We start from the raw sequence: 21,495 nt of genomic DNA on the forward strand, positions 1-21,495 counted from the left end.
CATGTAGAAAATAGTAGTGATAACAGCATCTATTTCCCAGATATAGTAGGTATTTAACAAATCCTCCCTCCCTCCCTTCCTTTATTCTTTCCTTCATCCTTTTTTCCCTTCTCTCCCTCTTTTTCCTTCTCTCGTTCCCTCTGCTCCCTCCCCTTCCTTCCTTGTCTCCTTTCTTCTCTTCTCATTCCCTTCTCTCCCCTCTCATCTTTTTTTCTTTTTCTCTCTCTTTCTCCCTCCCTTCCTTCCTATCTTTCCTATTTTCCTACAATAATCCATAACCACTAATTTCTCAAGGGTTTCAGATAGCCCAGGTTTTACTGTTGGGTTTTTTTTTTTTGGTTGTTTTTCCCCCATCCTAGGGTAGTGGGTGGACAGCTGGCACTGAAGCCAGGGAAAACCAGTTTCCATTTTGACCTCTGACACATACTGGCCATGTGACTCAACAAGACATTTTATTTCTTTGAGCTACAAGCTCTCTTTCCAATTCTAACCTACAGAGAAGGCGATGACTTAGATTAACAGAGGGAGTTTCATCACCTGGAGTTCTGTAGCCTAGTGAAGATCCAGTCCCTGTTCCCTTCCTCTAAGCTTCTTTTATGTGTGCTTGGTCTTCTACGGGACCTCATTTAAAATCCAATTAAATATTTGAAATGTGAGGACTTTCCCAACACCTCTGCAAATAGTGCTAGTGCTAAACAAAACTGACAAGTAGGTGAGGTTTGGCTTGGGGAGGGCCCTCTGCTCCCCAGACGCCACCTTGACTTCCTCATCTGCTCCCCACCTCTTAAACTCCCATGACTTCAAGGTGCTGGCCAGGCTTCAAAAGCCCAGCCATCTGTTTAAGCACAAATTAATTGAATAATTACAGATAAGTGAGTACTGTATTTCACTCATATTTGCATTGTTAAAAGAGGCTGTTGATTTTTGGAATAAATCTCTAATTGATGGAATTTCAGTCACTAGGAAATGATGTTTTGGAGGCCGGGGACCCTTCTAACTTTTAAATCATACTATCCATCTTTACTTTCTGTAGTTGAGTCCTATTGGTAAATTCCCACAGGGGAATTTGTAATCACTATACTTCTGAAGGTTTTACGGAAGACATATTTTAACGGGTCCTAGAGCCCAGGGGTATAGATGCCTTTTCCCACTGGTGTAGCTTCCAATACAATACATCCAAGCCTTCTTCTGTGGTGGGATCCTTATCTGTGACTTTTCATACATCCTTCATAGAGGATCTACCTATTATCCAACATGCCAGAGGCCTTGGTTCTTTTAATATTTTGTGAATGCCAGTGCAGAAGCAACCTGAAATCACTTGGAGACATCATGAAGGGCAACCAACTCGTTTTATGTTTTCTTGAATCTGAATGAATCAAGATTGCAATTTTGTGCAATAAGGCCCTTCATATCACCGACTACTCCAGCCCACACTAACCTCTATCCCTTCTCCAAATGGTTGGAGTTTGGAGGGTCTGTTCCACTCAATCTAGAAATTACACATACTACCTTAGGTAGTTGTCTGCCTAGGCATTGGAGATCTGCTCTCCAGGGAGAAAAGATAGGTCTTTTGAACTATTTGAGGACAATGGTCACTATGTTTGGCCTCACCCACAGTGGCTGGTAGAGTGCTGAACACATAGTGGGTGTTTAATGATAAGCAAATTGAAAAATCTATAGGGGATGGGGGCTGCCCTATGATTTCATTGGTAGAAGGCATTCCTAGGCAAGAAAATTCCTTCATTCATGAAGGCTGGCAACTTCTCTGCAGACTTTAATCTTAGAGACTTACATATTTCACCAAGAGGGAGAGAGAGGGGGAGAAAAAAGGAAGGAAAGCAAGGATGGAAGGAGGGGAAAAAAAAAAGAAGGGAAGGAGACAAAAAAGCTTAAGAAGGATTTATTAAGTGCCTACTATGTTAGACACTGAACTACAGATATTTTCTATCTCCACAACAACCTTGTGATGTAGAAGCTATTATCCTCACTTCTCAATCGAAGAAACTGAGGTAGACAGAGCATTTAAATGACTTACCCAGAGTCATATGGTAAGTATGAGGCAGTAAATGTCTAGTAAGTGACTAAGGGAGGATTTGAACTCAGGTCTCCCTGATTCTCAAGGCCAACCTTCCTTGTTCTACAAATTGGAAACTAATTAGGAAGGGATTTAAAAGCCAGAAGAAAGTCTTTGCTATTCACCACATTACCCCAGACGTAGCCACTAGTACTACTACTTCTCTTCTGAGATGACTTTACATTTGCTCTATAAATATCCTGTATGGACCTATATTTACATACCATCTCCCCTTTGAGGTCTTGAGGGCTGGGAATGTTTTTACCTTTGAATTCTAGACAATTCCTGACATACTAAAGAGCTTAATAAATCTTTTTTTTCTTGATTGATTTCATCCTGGAGACCAGTCACCATAATATCTTTAGCAGGGAAATAACATGGTCAAATCTGGGCTTTAAGATTATTATTTTGGCACCTGAATGGAGAATGCATTAGAAAGGGGAGAAATGAGGCAGGGTACCCAAGAGGGAACTCCAGCAAAAATTCATGAGAGGAGAGTGTTGAAAATCTGAACTGAGGAGCGAAGGGGACAAATGTAAATGACATCATGGGGATAGAATCAACAAGGTTTGGCATCGATTTGCATACAGAAAACTTATTTTCATTCATTAATCTGAAGTTGGTACTTCTGAAGCAACTCATTTTGTCAAAGATTTCTATGAGATAAAAGCCGAAAACTTTCAGAATGTGAACTAGGAGTTTTCAGCCATTATTTGTTGCCAAGAGATCAAGAGGGCTAGATATTCCATCTTTAGAAAGGAAGAGTATATGTCACCATAGAGGAAAAGTAGTCTAAGCCAGGTTTCCAGTTTACAAGCTAGCACTCTCATCATCCTATATGCAAATGAGACCTAACTGAAACCAATTAGGATATGACCATAGTCAGTTGGCAAACAAATCTGGATCCCCATCCTTCTCAGTCTTAGTGCCTTTCCTTCAAGACTATCTCCAATTTATCCTGCATCTATCTTGTTTATTCGTAGTGATTTTCTTGTAGGCTCGCAGACTGTTTTTTTATTTGCCTTGAACATAATGGATCCTTAATAAATAATCTTACTTTGACTTGGGGGTCAAGATATTTTAAGAGATGAACCAAGAAAATATCCCAGTCAAAGCTAATCCTGAAGGGCCATCTTGGAGCTGACAGAAACCCAGAGGGTGCATCTGAATACATTTAACAGCACTCTCAAAGTCAAGTTCATACTAGACAGTTGTCTGTTTTATTGGAACATGCTCTACTTTGTTGGTCATTTCAGGAAGTAGGCCAAGTCATAAACACATCCAGAGAATGAACTTTGACCACCCATGATAAGGTTTCTTCTATAACAAGATGGAGTCCTTGACAATAACTGTTCCATGCCAGCATGTTTCTACCACCACTGTACACAGGTTGAAATCTGCCTTGTCTCAGGGGACAATGAAGTGATTTTTTTTCAGGGCTCTGATGATCTGGAGAAGGGCTCAAACAGAGATAATCTGCCTCCCTCCGAACCCCACCCATGTTGTTTAAACTACTTACTCTAATTACCTCATCTGAACTTAATATTTGCCCTAATAAAATATTAATCAAGGATGTCCACTAAAGCAATAGCAAAAATCTCTCAAGTACTTGTGTTAACATGTTCATTACTCTTCTCCTTGTCTTAATTATGAACTATTGTGGTTGTCTTTCTTTCACTATTGTAACTTAAGCCTATTACCAGAGAGTTTTAAAACTGGAAACAATCACTAGGTTGTAGCTTAGCTGCTTTAAAAATATTATGTCATTGTTTTGTATGAGGGGGCAAACATGGGGAATCAGTCAGTGGGCGGACTTGTAGATCCATACATTATTGTAATATGAAATGGCTTTTAATTCACGTAGAACCAGACTTGGTAAAGTTAACATTTCCTCTGATATCCCCAAAGGACCACTAGAATGATGTAAAAAAAAAAAAGACTAGAGGAATGATAGATTTTGTCCAAGAAAGACCTGAGTTTGAATTCTGCTTTACTTTGATTTTGGACAAGCTATTAAATTTGCTCTGACTTTAAAAAAAATTTGATACATTTTGTTTGGACACAAAAGTTAATTCTGAACAAATCTCTTCCCTCAATTTATTCATTTGCAAAAAAGGGGATAATCATAGCAAATATGTCACATATTTGTGTGTTGTTGTAAGGATCAAATGAGATAACTTATAGAAAACATTTTGGAAACCTTAAAGTGTAACATAAATGCAATTTATAATAATCCAAGTCATTATAATCAATAATAATCATAAGATATCATCATTATCATCTTCATCCTCATCCATCATCCAGGATTCTAAATGTTGCTATACATAAAAATGTTCCCGAACGAGTAGAATAAGTGTGGGACACTTACAACTGGCACTCTAAAATGAGAAATGATGGCTAAGGATCCCCAGTCCTGCCAACAATACAAACAAACAGGTACTAATATTTTACTTGGGCATTTTTCAGCCTTGGAGGTTGTTGGCTTTTCTGACATATCTACATTATCAAGGCTGCTAACAAAGAGTTCTCCTAGGATGGATTTGTATACATGTATGTATTGTACACTGGCTTCTTCTGTGGCCTGTGGGTAATTTCTAGATAGCAGTTAAACAGAGGCAAAATCTGTGAAGGAAAGTCCAAATCAATTAATATAAATTCAGAGTCCTGGAGCACTCCATTTTACCAATAGGCAGCACTCGACAAAAGACTTGAAAGACTTGCTAGAATTAAGGAAGAAATATTCATTATCTGTTCCTTGCAAGATACTAGGGCAGGAGTATAATAAAATATACAATTATTGTAATATTATGCATTTTATGTAATACTTTAAGGTTTATAAAACTCTTTATATATTATCTCAAAGTAAACCACTGTGTGAAAAACCTGACCTAGAATGAGCCTTCAGAATCAAAAATTGCAGCTTCAAGTAAATGCTTAAAGAAGACTAGTGGATAGTTTTGTAAAGAGCACACAAGGACTATGAATCCTAGGCTCTCTTTCCGACACATGATTGGGGGTTCAAATATTCCATTCCCACCCAGGACTTGACTTTTTCTGAGCATTAAAAAAAACAATGATTTAGCGAATCTCCTGGATGAAGGCTTGTGTTGGTTTTTTTTTTCCCCTGCCCCAGTGATGATTTCTTCTTTCAAATGTTTAGATGGTGACATCAGCTCTGACTTAAAAAAAAAATGGATACATTTTGTTTGGACACAGAAGTTCATTCTGAACAAATCTCCCATTCTCCCCATAAAGCATATCCCTTAAGTCAGCTAAGAAAAATATCTCATAGGGAGACAGAATGGATTCTATAGGTCACTTTGCACCTTAACTGATTAATAAGAGCTAAGATTTATAGAGTGCCTCTTTTGTACTAGACATTGTACAAAGCACTTTGAGGTTTTTTGTTTGTTTGTTTGTTTGTATTAGGTTTTTGCAAGGCTAATGGGGTTAAGTGGCTTACCCAAGGCCACACAGCTAGGCAATCATTAAGTGTCTGAGGTCAAATTTGAACTCAGGTCCTCCTGACTCCAGGGCCAGTGCTCTATCCACTGTGCCACCTAGCCACCCCATGCCACCTAGCTGCCCCTACAAAGCACTTTTAATGAAAATTATCTTATTTGATCCTCACAACAAGCCTGGAAAGTAGCAGCTCTGATATTATCCCCATTTTAAAATTGAGGTTTTTGTTGTTCAATCATTTTTCAGTTGTGTTTGACTCTTCATGATCCCAATTGGGGTCTTTTTTGACAAAGACACTAGAGTGATTTGCCAATTCCTTCTTCAGCTCATTTTATAGATGAACTGAGGCACACAGGGTTAAAAGACTTACACGGGTTCACACAACCAAGAAATGTCTAAGGTTGGATTTGAACTCAAAAAGATGAATCTTCCTGATTCCAGGTCCAGGGCTCTAACTACTCCACCACTTAACTGCTCTTATCACTGAGGAAATCAAGGAAAACAGAGGTTGGGTGACTTGTCCTAGGATCAAACAGCAAGAACTATGTGAGGCTGCATTTGAACTCAAGTCTTCCAATCTCTAAGTCCAGTGCTCTATCCACTGCTCCCTAACTGTTTAGGGTTGTTGGGGTTCTGGTTTTTTTTTAGTTCTTTTTTTTTGCAAGGCAAATGGGGTTAAGTGACTTGCCCAAGGCCACGGGGCTAGGTGTGTCTGAGGTTATATTTGAACTCAGGTACTCCTGACTCCAAGGCCAGTGCTCTATCCACTGTGCCACCTAGCTGCCCCTAGGGGTTCTGTTTTTTAAGAGAGACTTTACTTACTCACATGTACTATTTTATTTTTCCTTATGTTGACATCTCTAGTTCCAAACTTCTGTCTGCCTCCAAATATTTTTCTAAAACTTCTTCCTATGTATGGAATACCTCATGATTCTTATAAAGAAAAAGTGAATCTCTAGGTAATTAAATATAAGACAGAAGTACATTTTATTTTATGAGAGGCAGACCCACTAAGTGCAAAATTTGTTTGATGGATCCTGAAAACCCAACACACATGCCTGTTTGGGGGGCAGCTGTAGAATGGCTGTCCAAACTTCATCATTCATCTTTCTTTGGTACAAGGCTAGCCCAAAGATTTACAAGTGAGACAGTGTAGGTGGCACCTTGCAACTCCATACTACTATCTTCAAATTTTGATAAGAGAGGGGAATCTAGTTTAGGAGACAGTACTGCTTGCCTGACTTTTTTCAGATAAGATGAATGACAAGTTCAAACTTCCTAATCCCAAAATGATCCATATTTTAATACCATACTGGGAAAAAAAATTTCCAAAGTAGCTTCTCTGACAAAAGAAAATGTCTTGAAATTGTCATGCATCTAAATATTCATCCAAGAGATCACCATGGCTCAATCATGGCACTGTTGTTTCTCCCTTATTAATTGAAGGCTACTTCTCTACTCACGCTGTCATCACTGTAATTCAGGTCCTCACCAATCCTTGTTTGGACTACTCCAACAGCCTGCTAATTGATTCTCCTTACTCCAATTCTATAGCTCAGTTTCCAAAATGAATTTTCTTAAAGCTTTGATCTGAGCACGTCTCTCCCTCATTTGATGTCTCAAGGACCTTCATGGGTCCTTATGACCTTTAGGGTCAAAATATTGGGTCAAAACACCACATTTTCTGGTGTTTAAAACTTTCTACTACCTGACCCCCTTCTTATCCTTACCTCTCCTCCATGTACTCTATGATCAGGTCATACCAACAACTTGCTCTTCCTAACACATCTCCATTTTCTTGGCCTGTTCCTACACATGTGGAATGGTTTTCTGGGCTTCATTTCCTTTGGTTTCCTTAACTTCCTTCAAGACACAGATCATATCCCATCTTCTATAGAAGGCCTTAACTGATTCTTTCTGGGTTGTATGAGATGCTGAGGCCATTGGTCCTCTTCAAAAATGAAGGGTGAAGAACTGGTTCCTCTGCCATGATTCCCCTGAGATTACTTTCCATATATATATATATATATATATCTTCTATGTATGTAGTTGTTTTTGTTTCCCCCCACTGAACCTTGTGCTCTTTGAGAAAAAGGACAGTGCTTTTTGCCTTTCTTTGTATCCTCAGGGCTTAGCATAGTCCCTGGGACAGAATCTGCTGTACTTAATAGAAGCTTGCTGCTTGACTGGTGACCCACTGAACTTTAAATCTCTTTTTGCCATGAGTTTTCAAACTCAAGGCAGCTCCATCTTAAATATTTTCATGATTTGTTTTTGCTCTGTAGTCACATTTCCCTATTTGTGTCCTTAATGAGCTTGTGCTGGTTAATAGGCATACACTCCCTTTCCTGCTCAAGATTAATTTAAATTTTAATCTGGTTCAACATGTTGACTAGTTGTCACCAGTAGATAATGAGTATATTCTTTTACAATCATCTAAGTCATTAATGAAAATGTTAAACAGTATTAGGACCAGGACCAATCCCTTCCAGGAGATATACTATGCTTAGCCTAATGATGGTGCAAATCATCTTTCCAGGATCAACTCTCTAATTAACTAACTATATTCCCAGGCTTGGGATTGGAATCTGGAGAAACTAGGTTTGCATCCTGCTTTTGTATTCTGCCTAGATGAATGGGGTCAATTCAACTCACCTGACCTCTCTTTATCTGTTTTCTCATATCAAAAATGGGCATGATCACTACCCTAGCAACTACTTCAGAGTTGTAGTGAAGTTCAAATGAGAGAATGCAGGTTAATGAGTTGTGAGCTTTAAAATTCATTGTAAATGTCAGTTTGTCCTAGGAGAATTCCCACTTGATGACATAATAATTTCCCAAAAGGATGTCCATTTTTGACAAGACAAGATAATGATTTCCAAAATAATACAAAGACCCCTAGATTTGCTAAAGACAGTCATATAGGCCCAGGAATGTTGACTCTAGGGTGTTCACTAACTGGATGGCTAAAATGGAGGCTCACTCTCTTGACACATCCATCACCTCATCTGCAGCAGTAGTTTGGAGAGGCAGCTTGGAACTTTGGAAAGGTTGCAGGTTTAGCATTAAAGGTTCTTCATTAGAATCCCAGCTTGGCTACTTAATACCAGTGTGACTGAGTATGTCACTTAACCTTTTTAGGTTTCAATTCCTTATCTGTAAAACAAGGGTGTTGGGACAAATGGTTTCTTAGGCCTTTGTTAGCTCTAACTCAACGATTCTATGCTCTACCCAATTGTCTATCTGTCCATCATAAAACTCTCAAGCAATTTGATACTTGAAAACGAACATCAAAAGACATAGGTAAGGGGCAGCTAGGTGACTCAGTGGACAGAATCCCAGCCCTGGAGTCAGGAGGACCTGAGTTCAAATCTGGTGTCAGACACTTAATAATTGTCTAGCTATGTGACCTTGGACAAGTCACTTAACTCCATTGTCTTAAATAAATGAAAATTAAAAAAAAAGATAGGTAAGAATGATCTACAAGAGGAAGGTAGGCAGGGTACTTATCCTTTAAAACAAATGAGGTTCAATAAATAGGGAAACATGGGTATGAGTGAAAGATGTAGAGAAGTGTAGAGATTACGAAGACTTGGATGTGACTGAAATGACTGAACCACATGAAGTATTAGTTGAGTCTACCTTTTTTTCCCCCATACTTCTACCCAACTTTCTCATCAGTTTTTGTCAAATAGATAGGTGACCTAGCTATGAAAAGACATGTCAGTCAGTCAATGTGAATTCATCAAGTACCTACTGTGCCAGACACTATGTTAAGCACCTGAGAAACAAAGAAGGTAAAAGACAGTCCTGCCTTCAAGAAGCTCTCAGTCTAATGAGGATCATAATGATGATGAAAGCTAACATTTTATAGTGTTTACTATATGCCAGTCACTATTAGAAGTACCTTACAATTAGATTCTGTTATTTGATTCTTACAAAATCCTAGGGAATAGGTGCAATCATCAACCTTACTTTATAGCTGAGGGAACTGAAGCAAACAGAGGTTAAGGGTCACACAGATAGTAAGGTCAAATTTGAATCTAATTATAACCAAATTAGAGAAACTTAGAAAAAAAATATTCTATCAGATCTATGGATAGAGAAAGGATCATGAATAATAAGAAATAGAAATGGTCAATTTTGATTAAATACAATTTGAAAATTTTATGCATAAAGGCAGTAAAACTCAGATTAAAAGGTGAAACAATTTACTAGGGGAAAATATTTGCAACATTCTATAAAAGTTTCCTTTTCAAGATATAGAAAGGACTGATTTAAATTTAGTATCATTCTCCCATTACTAAGTGGTCTGAGGAAATGGACAGATGCTTCTCAAGGGAAAAATCTTGGGGTATCTATAGTTATATGAAAAAAAATGTTCCACATCACCACTGATTAGAGAAAAGCAAATTAAAGAAATTTTAAAGTTCTACTGCACAGCCACCAGGATCAGCAAAAAATGATCAAAAATGAAAAATGCTAAATGTTGGTGGGGCTATAGGAAATTGATGCCCTGTTGTCAACACCATGAATGGGTCCAAACATTTTGGAAAGCAATTTAGAATTATAGTCAGAAAATTTATCAAATGGTGTGTGTCTTTTGATTCAGATCTATGACTGCTAAGTCTATGCCCCAAAGAGGAAAAGGTCCTTTATGTTCAAAAATATTTATAGTAGCTCTTTTTATGGCAAAAAACTGGAAACTAATGGTTGACCACCAACTGAGGAAAGTCTGAATAATTAATGGCAGGTGCTACTTTGCTACTATAAGAAATGAGGAAAGAGATGATTTCAAAGAGATAGGGAAAGACTTAAATGAACTCTTACAAAGCAAAGTAGGTAGAACTAGGAGAACAATTTGTACTGTAACACCAATATTATAAAAATGAACAACTCTGAGAACTTGCATGAATTGCTGAAGAATGAAATGAGCGGAACCTAGAGAACAATTTATATAACAACAATAATGTTGGGAAGTTGAAAACTAAGAACTATAATGAATGCAATGATCAGTCCAGATTCCAGAGGACCAATGATTGAGCAAACAATTCCAGGTGATCCATTTGGGGGCAGAATAAGATTCTCAACTTCTCTCCCCCCCCACCCCGTTTATATTCAGTCCAAGAGGGACTTTATTAGAAGGACTTTATCTTTCTTCACTTTTTTTCAATAGTTAGAAGGGTAGGAGGGAAAGAAAATACATTTCTAATAAAAAATAAAATAAATAAATAAAATAAAATAAATAAATAAATGAAATAAAAACAGAGGAAGAGCGGGGTGCTACAGTTTAGATATGGGCTACTGTATATACTTTCACAGGAGATCACTGTTAGTGTTGCCTAATTATTTTACTCTGTTACAAGAGACACAGAGTGGGAGTAACCTGGAGATGTTTATATTGTAAAGTAAAATGCAATCAGTAAAATTAAGGGGGGGGAGAAAGCATAAATCGATATTGTGGGAAAAAGTAAATACAATAAAAACCTCCCTTTGCCTTTATGAATCCATAGTTCTGATTTGACACAATTTTGTATCTGATGGATAGAAATGGGAAGAAAGTAATTCTCCACAATACTCAAGCAAGTATTTAATGATTTGGCAGTGAAATAGCCTCTATATGAACATAATATTATAATTAAGTTCTTCCTCCAGCAAATTTAAAGAGGATTAAACAGTAGTTTCAGAAATCAAAGCTTTGATCTGACAAACTGCTGTAGGGGAGGGTAAGACTAGGAAGAAATCTGGAGTTCACATGTTGAGGGAGTCACCAAGAAATCATTTTGGCACAATACCTTCTACACAACAGAAGCTTAATGAATGTTTCTTTAACAATCACACATTCATAACCTATATAAAATGACTTGCTATTTTAGGGAAGAAGGGGAAAAACTCTACAAAAATAAATGTTGAAACATATTTATATATATAATTGGAAAATAAATACATTTATTTAGAAAAAACACTTGGTTTTTTAATTGAATTTTGAATAACTTGTGAACAGGAAGATTATGATATATTTTTAAAAAATCTACTCTAGAACAAGGAGATTTAAGGAGCTCTTGCATTTATTGTCAGATTTCTTATTCTTTTCTATTCTATTGTGATAGTATAACTCTCTGGGTAGTTCAGGGTAGAGAGAAATTTGGAAATAAAGCTCAATGCAAAAACAAAAAAGAACTATTCTTTTTCAAGCTTAGTGAATTACACTGAGGGCCTTCTTGTCATTCCTCCTCATTCAGTCCTAAAACCTCTAGATAAGGGGGCTTGGGAGCTGGCAGATGAGTGGGCTGTTGATTTAAGAATTCATCTTTAAAATAGTTATTATACTAGAATGCCCACCAATGACATCTTTGAAGAATCAGTTCAGTCATTTTTCAGTCATGTCCAACTCTTTCTGACCCCCAATTCAAGTTTTCTGGGTAAAGATACTGGAGTATTGTGTAATTTCCTTCTACGGTTTATTTTACAGAGAAGGAAACTAAGGCAAACAGGGTAAAGTGACTTGCCCAAGGTCACACTAGCTACTAAGTGTCTGAATCCAGATTAAAACTCAGGAGAATGGGTCTTCCTGACTTCAGGTATGATATTCTATCCACTGGGCCACCTACTGCCTCTAACACCTCATAGTTGATAGCAAAATAAGTTCTAATGGATGTGACTTCACTCACTTATACCCATTCTTCTCTATCTCTTCACCCTCATTTACTTTATTTATTTATTTTTATTTGTTTTTTAATTTTTTTTTGCAAGGCAATGGGGTTAAGTGGTTTGCCCAAGACCACATAGCTAGGTAATTATTAAGTATCTGAGGTCAGATTTGAACTCAGGTACTCCTGACTCCAGAGCCGGTGCTCTATCCACTGCATCACCTAGCCACCCCTACCCTCATTTACTATAAAGAAGGATAAGTTATTTAACTTTCCTTGACCATCAGTTTCACCTTGCTCTATCCATTGAACCATCTAGCTTCCCTTTTTTTGAAGAATATATCGTATAAAATAATTAGAAGAAAGGTTTGAACTTGGATGGGCTCCCTTTCTATTCTGTATATGTTAATATGTTTAAGATATTTTTAAAACAATTGCTGCATGCTATATTTAAAAGCATGTTTTAAGATAGTTTGCATAAACAGCTTAAAGAATAGAATTCTGAAAGAGTTAATGGAACACAGAGATCAATATTTTCATTCTTCAAATTGCTTAACTCAAATTATTTATTATTCTGAAGAAGAATTACAACAGCTTCTTCTTAGTTTTTAAATGGTGGAGTCAGGCAATCAATGAAAGAAGGCACATTTATTAAGCATTGACTGGGTAAGAGGCATTGTGCTAGGAGCTGGGAATACAAAGATAAGCATGAAATAGTCCCTATCCTGGCTGATAATCAATTGTCCTATTATGTCCTATATGACACCCAAAGGAAGTTTGCATGGGAAGGTGGGACTAGAACAAGTCTTCTGTAGAAAATGATATTTGTGCTGAGTCTTGAAGAAAATCAGAGACTCTAAGAGGTTTAGGTGAGGAAAGAGAGCATTCCAGGCTTGGGAGACAGTTGGTACTAAATCCTGGAGGTAGGAGATGAAAAGTCATGTGTGAGGAATAGCAAGGAGGTCAGTATGGTTATACCATAGAGTGCACAGAAGGAAAGATAGGAAGGGATTGGGTTGTAAAAGACTTTAAATGCCCAAACAGAGGGAATTATTTTATCCTAGAAACAATAGGGAACCACTGGAATTTATTGAATGAAGGGGTGACTTGGCCAGATACATACTTTGGGGGAAATACCCTAGGTAACTGTGAACAAGAGATTTGAGGTGAGGAGATAACTGGGAGGCTACTGCAATAGTACAAATGAGAGGGAATGAGGAGCCTGAAATCTGACTCGGGCTAGAGAGTAGAGAGGGAAGATTTATGTAGGAAAAGTTGTAGGGAAAGAAACAATAAGATTTGGCAAATGGTTGAATCTATATCACTATAGTGAATCTGTATCACTAATAGAAGAGGCTTCTGAGGTTCTAAACCCATATGGCTAGAAGGATGGTGGCTGCTGCTGTCAGCTGGCACAGTGGATAGTATACTAAAGCTGTAGTCAAGGGAGATCTGAATTCAAATCTGGCCTCAGACACTTAATAGCTGTATGATCCTGGGTAAATCATTTTAGCTTCTGTCTACCTTAACTTCCTCAAGTGTAAAAATGGAGCTAATAACAGTTTTTTTTGTGAGGATCAAATGAGATATATTTGTAAAGTGCTTAGTGCTAAGCTTCCTAGTGGGAGTTAATAAATGCTTATGCCCTTCCCTTTCTCTGGTGCCTTGGACAGGAATATAGGTGGGTTTTGAGACACAGAGATAATGAGTTTTGTTTGGAACATGCTGGGTTTGATTTGCCTAAAGAACATCCAGGTTGGAATGTCCAATGGGCATTTGATGATGTGAGACTGGAGATCAAGAGAGACACTAGATATGGGAGTCATCTGCATAAAGGTAACTGAACCCAAGAGAGCTTCTGAGGGTCATCCTGTGAGAGAATACAGGGGAAAAAAAAGGACTGGGAGACATTCCTAGTTAGTGGGTGTGTCATGGATGATGAATCAGCAGAGGATGAGAAGGCGTGGTGCCACAAGTAGAAGGAAGCCAGAGAGAACAGTGTCTTAGAAAGTCCAGAAAGGAGAGAATATCCCGAAAGAGAGGGTGTTGGGATAGTGTCAAAGGTTACAGAATGATGATGATGATTCAGAAATAATGTGAGGTTGCAGACCATATTGTGTAGGACTGAGCACTGAATGTTACACTGGAAACTTATTCTATATTGTTAGAGGTAGAAATAGCAGGAGAGTCACCATTTGGTTTAAAATACGAAAGAATTTTCTGCTTAACAAAGTGACAGGAAAAGGAACAAATGAGCCCTATCATGACAAGACTAAATTTCCCATCAGATCAATGATTATGCTAAATGACCTCTAAAATTCCTTTTATGATCCCATATTTATTTAGAATTTAAAAGACATGTATCTCAATGACTAAATATGTATGATTTATCATTGTTATTATCATTATCATTATTATTATTATTTTCATTATGTTAAAATAATTTGGCCTAAACTGCTCAATTCCAAGTCAGGTCCCTTAAGAAATTCTATTACTTTGAATCAGCAACTGGATATGGAGGGGGTGGGGGAAGATGCTAATTGACTTATAGGTATATGAAAAAGCAGAATTGAATCTTTGAATCTTCTCATAATTTCCTACTGAGTTTCTAGTCAATCATCCAGAAATGAAGAATAAATGACTATCATCTATTAGTTAGATTGCAGACAACATGGAAACACTCACAGTGCTATATGCACATTTAAACTAATCCTGATGCCATTCTCAAAACACAAAAAGGAATAAATACCATCCCCCTTTTTCAGATTCAGAAAGGTTAAGCAATTTTTCTAAGGTCACATGGAAAGCTTGAGACAACCAGGAATAGAAACCAGGTCTTCTGTAATCCTAATTTGTTTTCCTCCATTAGACCAAGCTAAGTTCATTGTAGGAGTACAGGACTCCTGTAGGAAAGCAATGGGCACATAGGAAAGATGTCTTTAAGTAGAGAAACTTACTTTTCATAGCACTATCATAATATTGAATAACAATTAATATAGCAGAATGGGGATTTTTTTCCCCTTTAGCTTCTATCCACACACAGTTTTAAGCAGCTGTATGTACAAAAATGAAAGCCTCTCAAATCTTTCTAAATATTCATGCTTTAGAAAATGTAATGTAAACTATATTTAACATTTTTATAAGTTAAATGGGTTTTTTTTTATTTGGATCTTTGGTATGATGCAATCCTAAATGTAAGATATTTTAGGAGGTAGGAAATCTGGTAGGGAATGATCACAATAAATATCCAAATAGAAACCTACTAGTCTGTATTTTTAGCTTTGGTATGCATCACCTCAACTAATCTGTTTACCAGAATGACTAGGATAGTCAGTATTTAGAAAATGTTTATTGACTGAATGACTGGAAGAAACTTGAGTGTGGTTACCAAGTCTTTGATCACCCTGTCACCTACCATGGTGTCTTATACACAGTGATTGTCCAATAAATATTTAGTTGATTCAATAAATCTTTACAGTCATAATTATAGTTCAAGACACTTCAGACACCTAATTAAAATGTACCAGGCAACACATATGTTCTACCACTCATGTTTCTTGTTTAGCAAAATTTAGAGAAAAGTGAAAAGTTGCATGAAGTTGAAACAAACTCAACCAAAAACTAATTCCAAATACCTGATGATATCCAATTGCTCTCCCTAGTTAACTCTGCTTCTAGGATCCCTTAGCTCCTTTAATTATTATTGTTGTCATTGTTTAGTCAAGTTGGAATTATCCTGACCCCATTTGGGATTTCTTGGCAAAGACACTGGAGTAGTTTGCCATTTCTTTCTCTATATCATTTTGCCGATGAGGAAACTGAGGCAAACTTGCTCAGGGTCACACAGCTAGTGAGTGCCTGAGACTGGATTTGAACCTATTCTAATTCCAAGTCCAGTGGTCTAGCAAATATCACCTTATAATAAGACTGCTCCACATTCTCTCATGGTTAGTGTTCTTCCCATATCTAAATTACTTTGCAAACTTTTTTCTAATTACATATATATATATACATATATTATATATATATATGTATATATATATATGGTTTCTCCTTTAGTTAGAAAGCAAACTCCCTGAAGGCAAGGACTACTTCATTTTTGTCATTGGATCTCTAGCACTCATCCTTGTGCCTGTTGAATTGATAAAAGGTAAAAAGAACATCATAAGGTTTCATTTTATATATTGTCTTCAAGAAAAGGAATTACATTAACCTCACATTTCATAATGATCAGAGTCTTGCAGTTCATAAGACTATCAGTTACATAGAAGGTATAGAGGGGGTTCTTTCTTGAGGGGCAAGGGTTCCTTCTATCATTGAAATTCAGTTCCTTTCCCTAGCCTTCTGTCCACCAGAAATGGTTTGATTTAAGATAGTCTTACCTACCTGTAAATGGAGAGTAAAAGAATTTTCCCATATTGGAGAAACATTAAGGGTTATTTCAAAGCATTAGAAATGTTGACTCTGGCTTCTGATAAGCAGGATAAACAAACTTCAACCCACTTTGGGATGTTTTTACTCTCCTTTCCTGTTTTTTTTAATGGAATAAATCAGTGTTAACCTAGGAACTAGTATAAAGAATATCCCCTTTAAGACAGGACCCCTCCCCTCCAGAATTTTGCTTGTAAGCTAATTGCTAAAAGATTAACAAAGTAAACGACAGAATGTAATATAAAACAATATGTAATTAAATGCTAATTATGGGCTATAAGACTATAAGGGTTAGACAGTTTCAGAAAAGAAAGTGAGTCAGGAGTCCTGGGGTAGTTGAGGAAATATTCCTGAAGATCCCCCAAGAATAGATAGATCTAAAAAAGGCAGGAATGAGAGATGAAGGGAGGGAACAATGTGAGCAAAGGAATGGAGGTCAAAGATTATAGAGTCACCGATTTCCAGCTGAAAAGAACCTTGGAGGTTATCAAATTGAACTTGGTCTTTTTTTAAAATCAAGAGCTACTGTATGGAGAATTAAGAGATTGGCTAAAATCAGATATCAACCCTAGTCTTCCTGATTCCAGCTGAAACTCTCGAGTTACCACACCAGTCTAGCTTTGTTGAAATGAGCATTTGAACATTGAAAAGGAAGTGGGTCTGACTGGAGGAGAAGAGGCAAAGTTGAGAGATAATGGAAAATGAAGTGACACAGGTAGGGTGGGGCCAAGTTATGGAAGGCTATGCAGAATAGGCAGGAAGTTGAGAATTAATGTAGTTAGGGGAAAAAAGGGGGCATTAAAGGTTTTTGATAAAGGAGTGACATCATTGAAGGGCTGTTTGAACAAGGTTAACTGGGCTGTACTAAGATTAGAGGGGAAGAGTAAGTAAGGAGGGCACCCAGAAGATAAAGTTAGTGGAAGTGAGAAAGGAGAGGTTATAAATGACTTATAGAGCCAATTAGAAGGAAATGGTGGCAGGACTTGGGGCTGATTGAAATCTATTACTAGGCAAAGGAATGGGACTAGTCAAAGAGGGCTCCATGGGCATGGGAGGGTGGCAGTTCAGCTGATAGGGATTCAGTGTGACACACAAGAAAAAGAATTCTGTTTGGGTGAGCACGCCTAGTTTTTTTTTATTACACATGTGAGTTTGAGTAAGTCACTTGACTCTGATGGGTCTCAGTTTCCTTATCTTTAAAATAATGATGATATGGATCACAGTCAAGATCCTGTTCAATTCCAAATCTGGGGAACCCTGAGTTAGGGAATTTTTGACCTTTACTCCAGTCTCAGAACCTTGATCTCACAGTTAGCTGTGTAACAAGGTTTAGTGTGTTTATCATAAAAGAAGTAAACTTTGGAGCACTAAAATGTTTGTAGGAAATACAATTGATTTGTCTAGTTTTTTGAGAGGTCATCTGATCCAGTGTTATTATTTGATATCTGTGGAATTTGAGAGGTTATGTGACTTGCCCAGGGTCATAAAGTGTGTTTCAGTAGCAGAGTCCGTGTTAGAATTCAAGGGCTTTGCTCTGGTATAGTTCCACAAAATTCAGTTTTTTGCTCCCTTCCCCCAGTTTAGGCAGGGCTTGAGTGGCCCATTCCAAGAGCCAGCTACTCATCTGAACACTGGTGGGCCACTTTCCATAGGCAGCTAAGTTGCAAACAGGAAGACAGAACAACCTCCACAGGGACTTTAATAGTGAAAGCAGAGAAGGGGCCTCCCCTTTCTTGCTGCCAACCTAGTATATATTTCCCCTCACCTCCTTAGACTCAGCAAAAAGGGTTACCTGATCTGTGAGATCTTGGGAGATACCCCTAGTTTTAAGCCTGGAAAGTAGCTTGCTAGTGACCCACTTCAGAGGAAAAATAGATATCTACCACTGAAATGAATAGAAAAGATGACTGTGGAAAATACAAAACACTTGGATGCTCCATAGAAACAGCTTACTGATCTTTGTTTAGCTGTCAAATAAAGGAATCTTTTCTTAATTAAAAGGATCAGTTTTTAAAATGAAATTTGATTCCCAATTATTTATTTATTTCTTAAACTGTGAACAAAATTTCCTTTAAAACAAAGCAACAACTTCAACCCCCTTTAGAGTGAATCTATTCCAGGGTAAAGAGAAGTACAAGAATGCAAATGAGACTGGTAGGTGATACAAAAGCTACCTCTTTATGGAATCATTCTCCGATAGTTGTACAAAAAGATATGAGACAAGAACCCCCCCCCCCCAAAAAAAAATAAGTCTTGTGAGTCTGTTGGAATGGTTATTCTCTTCCCCAGTGCTGATCACAATGCCCACAAGACTTAGGAGATCTTTGGGAAACACTATAACCAAAAATAAATTCCTCATTTTGAGGTCAATCTGGTGGTAAGTTCATTCACACTAAGCTATACTGGTTATCAGACATATGTTATATGAGTTATCCCTGGATCTTTATATTTTTATTTTCATTACTATTACTATTTACTATCATTTATAATAATACTTTAAGGTTTGCAAAATTCTTTCCATATATTATGTCATTTGATCCTGGTGAGATAGGCATTGTTATTATCTTCATCTTCCATTCCCACAGTCAGTAAGTATTCAAGGTATGATTCAAACTCAGGAATTCCTAGTTCCAAGTTCTGTGCTCTATGCATTGCTTCACCTAGTTGCCTATTGGAAGCCTCTCCGGCTTGGTGGGACCCACCCAAGCTTCCCATCTGCTAAAAATAATCCAGGGTCACTAGCAATCAACAAAAAAGCTAGTAATAAGTACCTACAGTGTGCAGAAAACTGTGCTAAGGGTTAGAAATACAAAAAGAGAAAAAAAAGATAATCCTTGCTCTCAAGAAGCAGGTGAACTAATGATACCAGGATAAAGCCCCCAAAAGACTACACAGTCTCAAATTAGTCAGACATCAGTGTTTCAAGAACCTGCCATTTGGGGGGAGGTAGATCTATCCTCCCTCAAGGCAAATGATAATTCCCTTCATGTCTCAGCATATAGCTTATGAGAGTTACTGTAATGAGAAAATTTTCATTTATGTAATATATAACTTCAATTTCATCTTCATGGTAAGAAGTAAAAGCATTATAGCTCCCATTCACAGATGAGGAAACTGAGGTTGAGTGGGTGTCTTGGCCAAGATCATACAGATTGGCAGAGTTGAGTTCATTATCCTTGGATGATTTACAAATAGCCAACCAAATAACCAGGTAACTATGGAGGTCAGAACAGAGACTTCATCTATCCAGCACAAATCCCAAGAAGTATCCCTACTGACTCATGTTGCAGGAGGATTCCCAGATTCACTGCGAGTCTTTCAGAGATCAGTCTCTCTCTGGGATTGGGTGAGCAATGAATTGTATTTTAAGACAGCAATTCAGTAGATTGGGAAAATTGTAGGTTCATGGGATCATAGACTGAGAGTTGGAAGGGATCTGAGAAGTCACTAAGATCAACCTCCTCATTTTACAAAAAGAGAAAACTGAGGTTGAGAAAGGTTAAATGACTTGTCCAGGGGCACATAGACAGTGAATTTTAGATGTGAAGGGCACTTTCTTCCTAGAGGCCTCCCTCCTAAAGAGGTCTGACACTTGCAAATTAAGAGGGGGCTTTGTGACTTCCAAATATATTAGTTGACAGCCTTCCCAGGATTGCTCTTTCTCACTGTTTATGGACAACAGTGACATAGTATAGGAATTCTCTGGAAATTCCAATACAATAGATCCCAAACTAATTTCAGTTGTCAGGGGTCCTATATAGACTAGATTAGTGACTATATCCTAATTTCTATTCAATGGAAGACCACATTATAAAAACTGTATCCTTTAGTAGAAAAATCAACCAATTAATTTCCACAAATATTTATTAAGTACTAGGCAATGACCAGAGAGGGCCTTTTGACCCTGACATAGAAACCAGCTTCTCTAGCTCTCTTCTGATCAAACACATTCACAAGAACTGAAATTTCTAATAATAACTACATGCTGTAATTCCCTCTTTGAGTATCTGGGCAGAAATACTTTATTTCCTCCATCAAGCTTCCTTTTATGTTGCAACACTTTCAACCTGAAACCAGAACAATCCAGAGTCATAAATTTGTCTCTAGGAAAAACATAAGATGAATGATTTGTAAATTAAGTCTGAAGCTTCATATTCCTATTTAAAATACTTTAATTGGTGAATAAGGGGGTTTGTCCATTTACACTGGAATGAATGCATCTTTTCCCTCTCCATTTGATTTAAACAACACATCTAGTCTATGTTGACATGTGGACTCTGTGAATGGGTAAGGATTTAACCTTTTGTCCAATATGACAATCAGATCTTTGAGGACCATCTAGCTTGAGTTTGGTCACAGTCAACCTGTGGAACAGAGCGCAATGACCACATCAAACCTGACCACCCTTTGTTTCAGTGAGTACCACTGTGAACTGGCCCATGGATTCATAGCAGATACTAGGGGAAATCAGTCAATCTATCTAAAGGAGAAAAGTATACAATTTGGATGAGGCCATCTTCCCCTCTTCCCTTCCTTCCACCATCCTAAAAGCTAAATCCCTCTACATCTCAAAGACATCAATAGTCAATCTCTCCATAAACAGCCTCTAACCAACTTCCAGTTAGATCTATTTGGGTAATATAAAACTGAAAGAGATACTCATAAGAGAGATGCCTCTCATCTTTGAAGTGAGCAGTTCAGCAAACTTCTCTTTTGAAAAGTCTTTCATAAACCTCAAGAAAATGTGCATACAGACTAAGAAAAAGAGGAAAACAACTGAGAAGACATTACTTCTCAAAGATATAAATATGAAAGTGTTTTTTAACTTCCTCTCCCTATGCTCCTGGAACAAAACCCACAAATCAGTAACGTCAGTTG

At 37.5% G+C, this 21,495-nt stretch overlaps 1 protein-coding gene across 4 annotated transcripts in view; it reads right to left on the reverse strand.

Moving 5' to 3' along the window:
* TAOK3 (TAO kinase 3) overlaps positions 1-21,495 on the reverse strand; it is a 238,801-nt gene that overhangs the window by 198,055 nt on the left and 19,251 nt on the right. The window lies entirely within an intron of this gene.

This window comes from Macrotis lagotis, chromosome X (assembly GCF_037893015.1).
Source record: "Macrotis lagotis isolate mMagLag1 chromosome X, bilby.v1.9.chrom.fasta, whole genome shotgun sequence".
Lineage (NCBI taxonomy): Eukaryota > Metazoa > Chordata > Mammalia > Peramelemorphia > Peramelidae > Macrotis > Macrotis lagotis.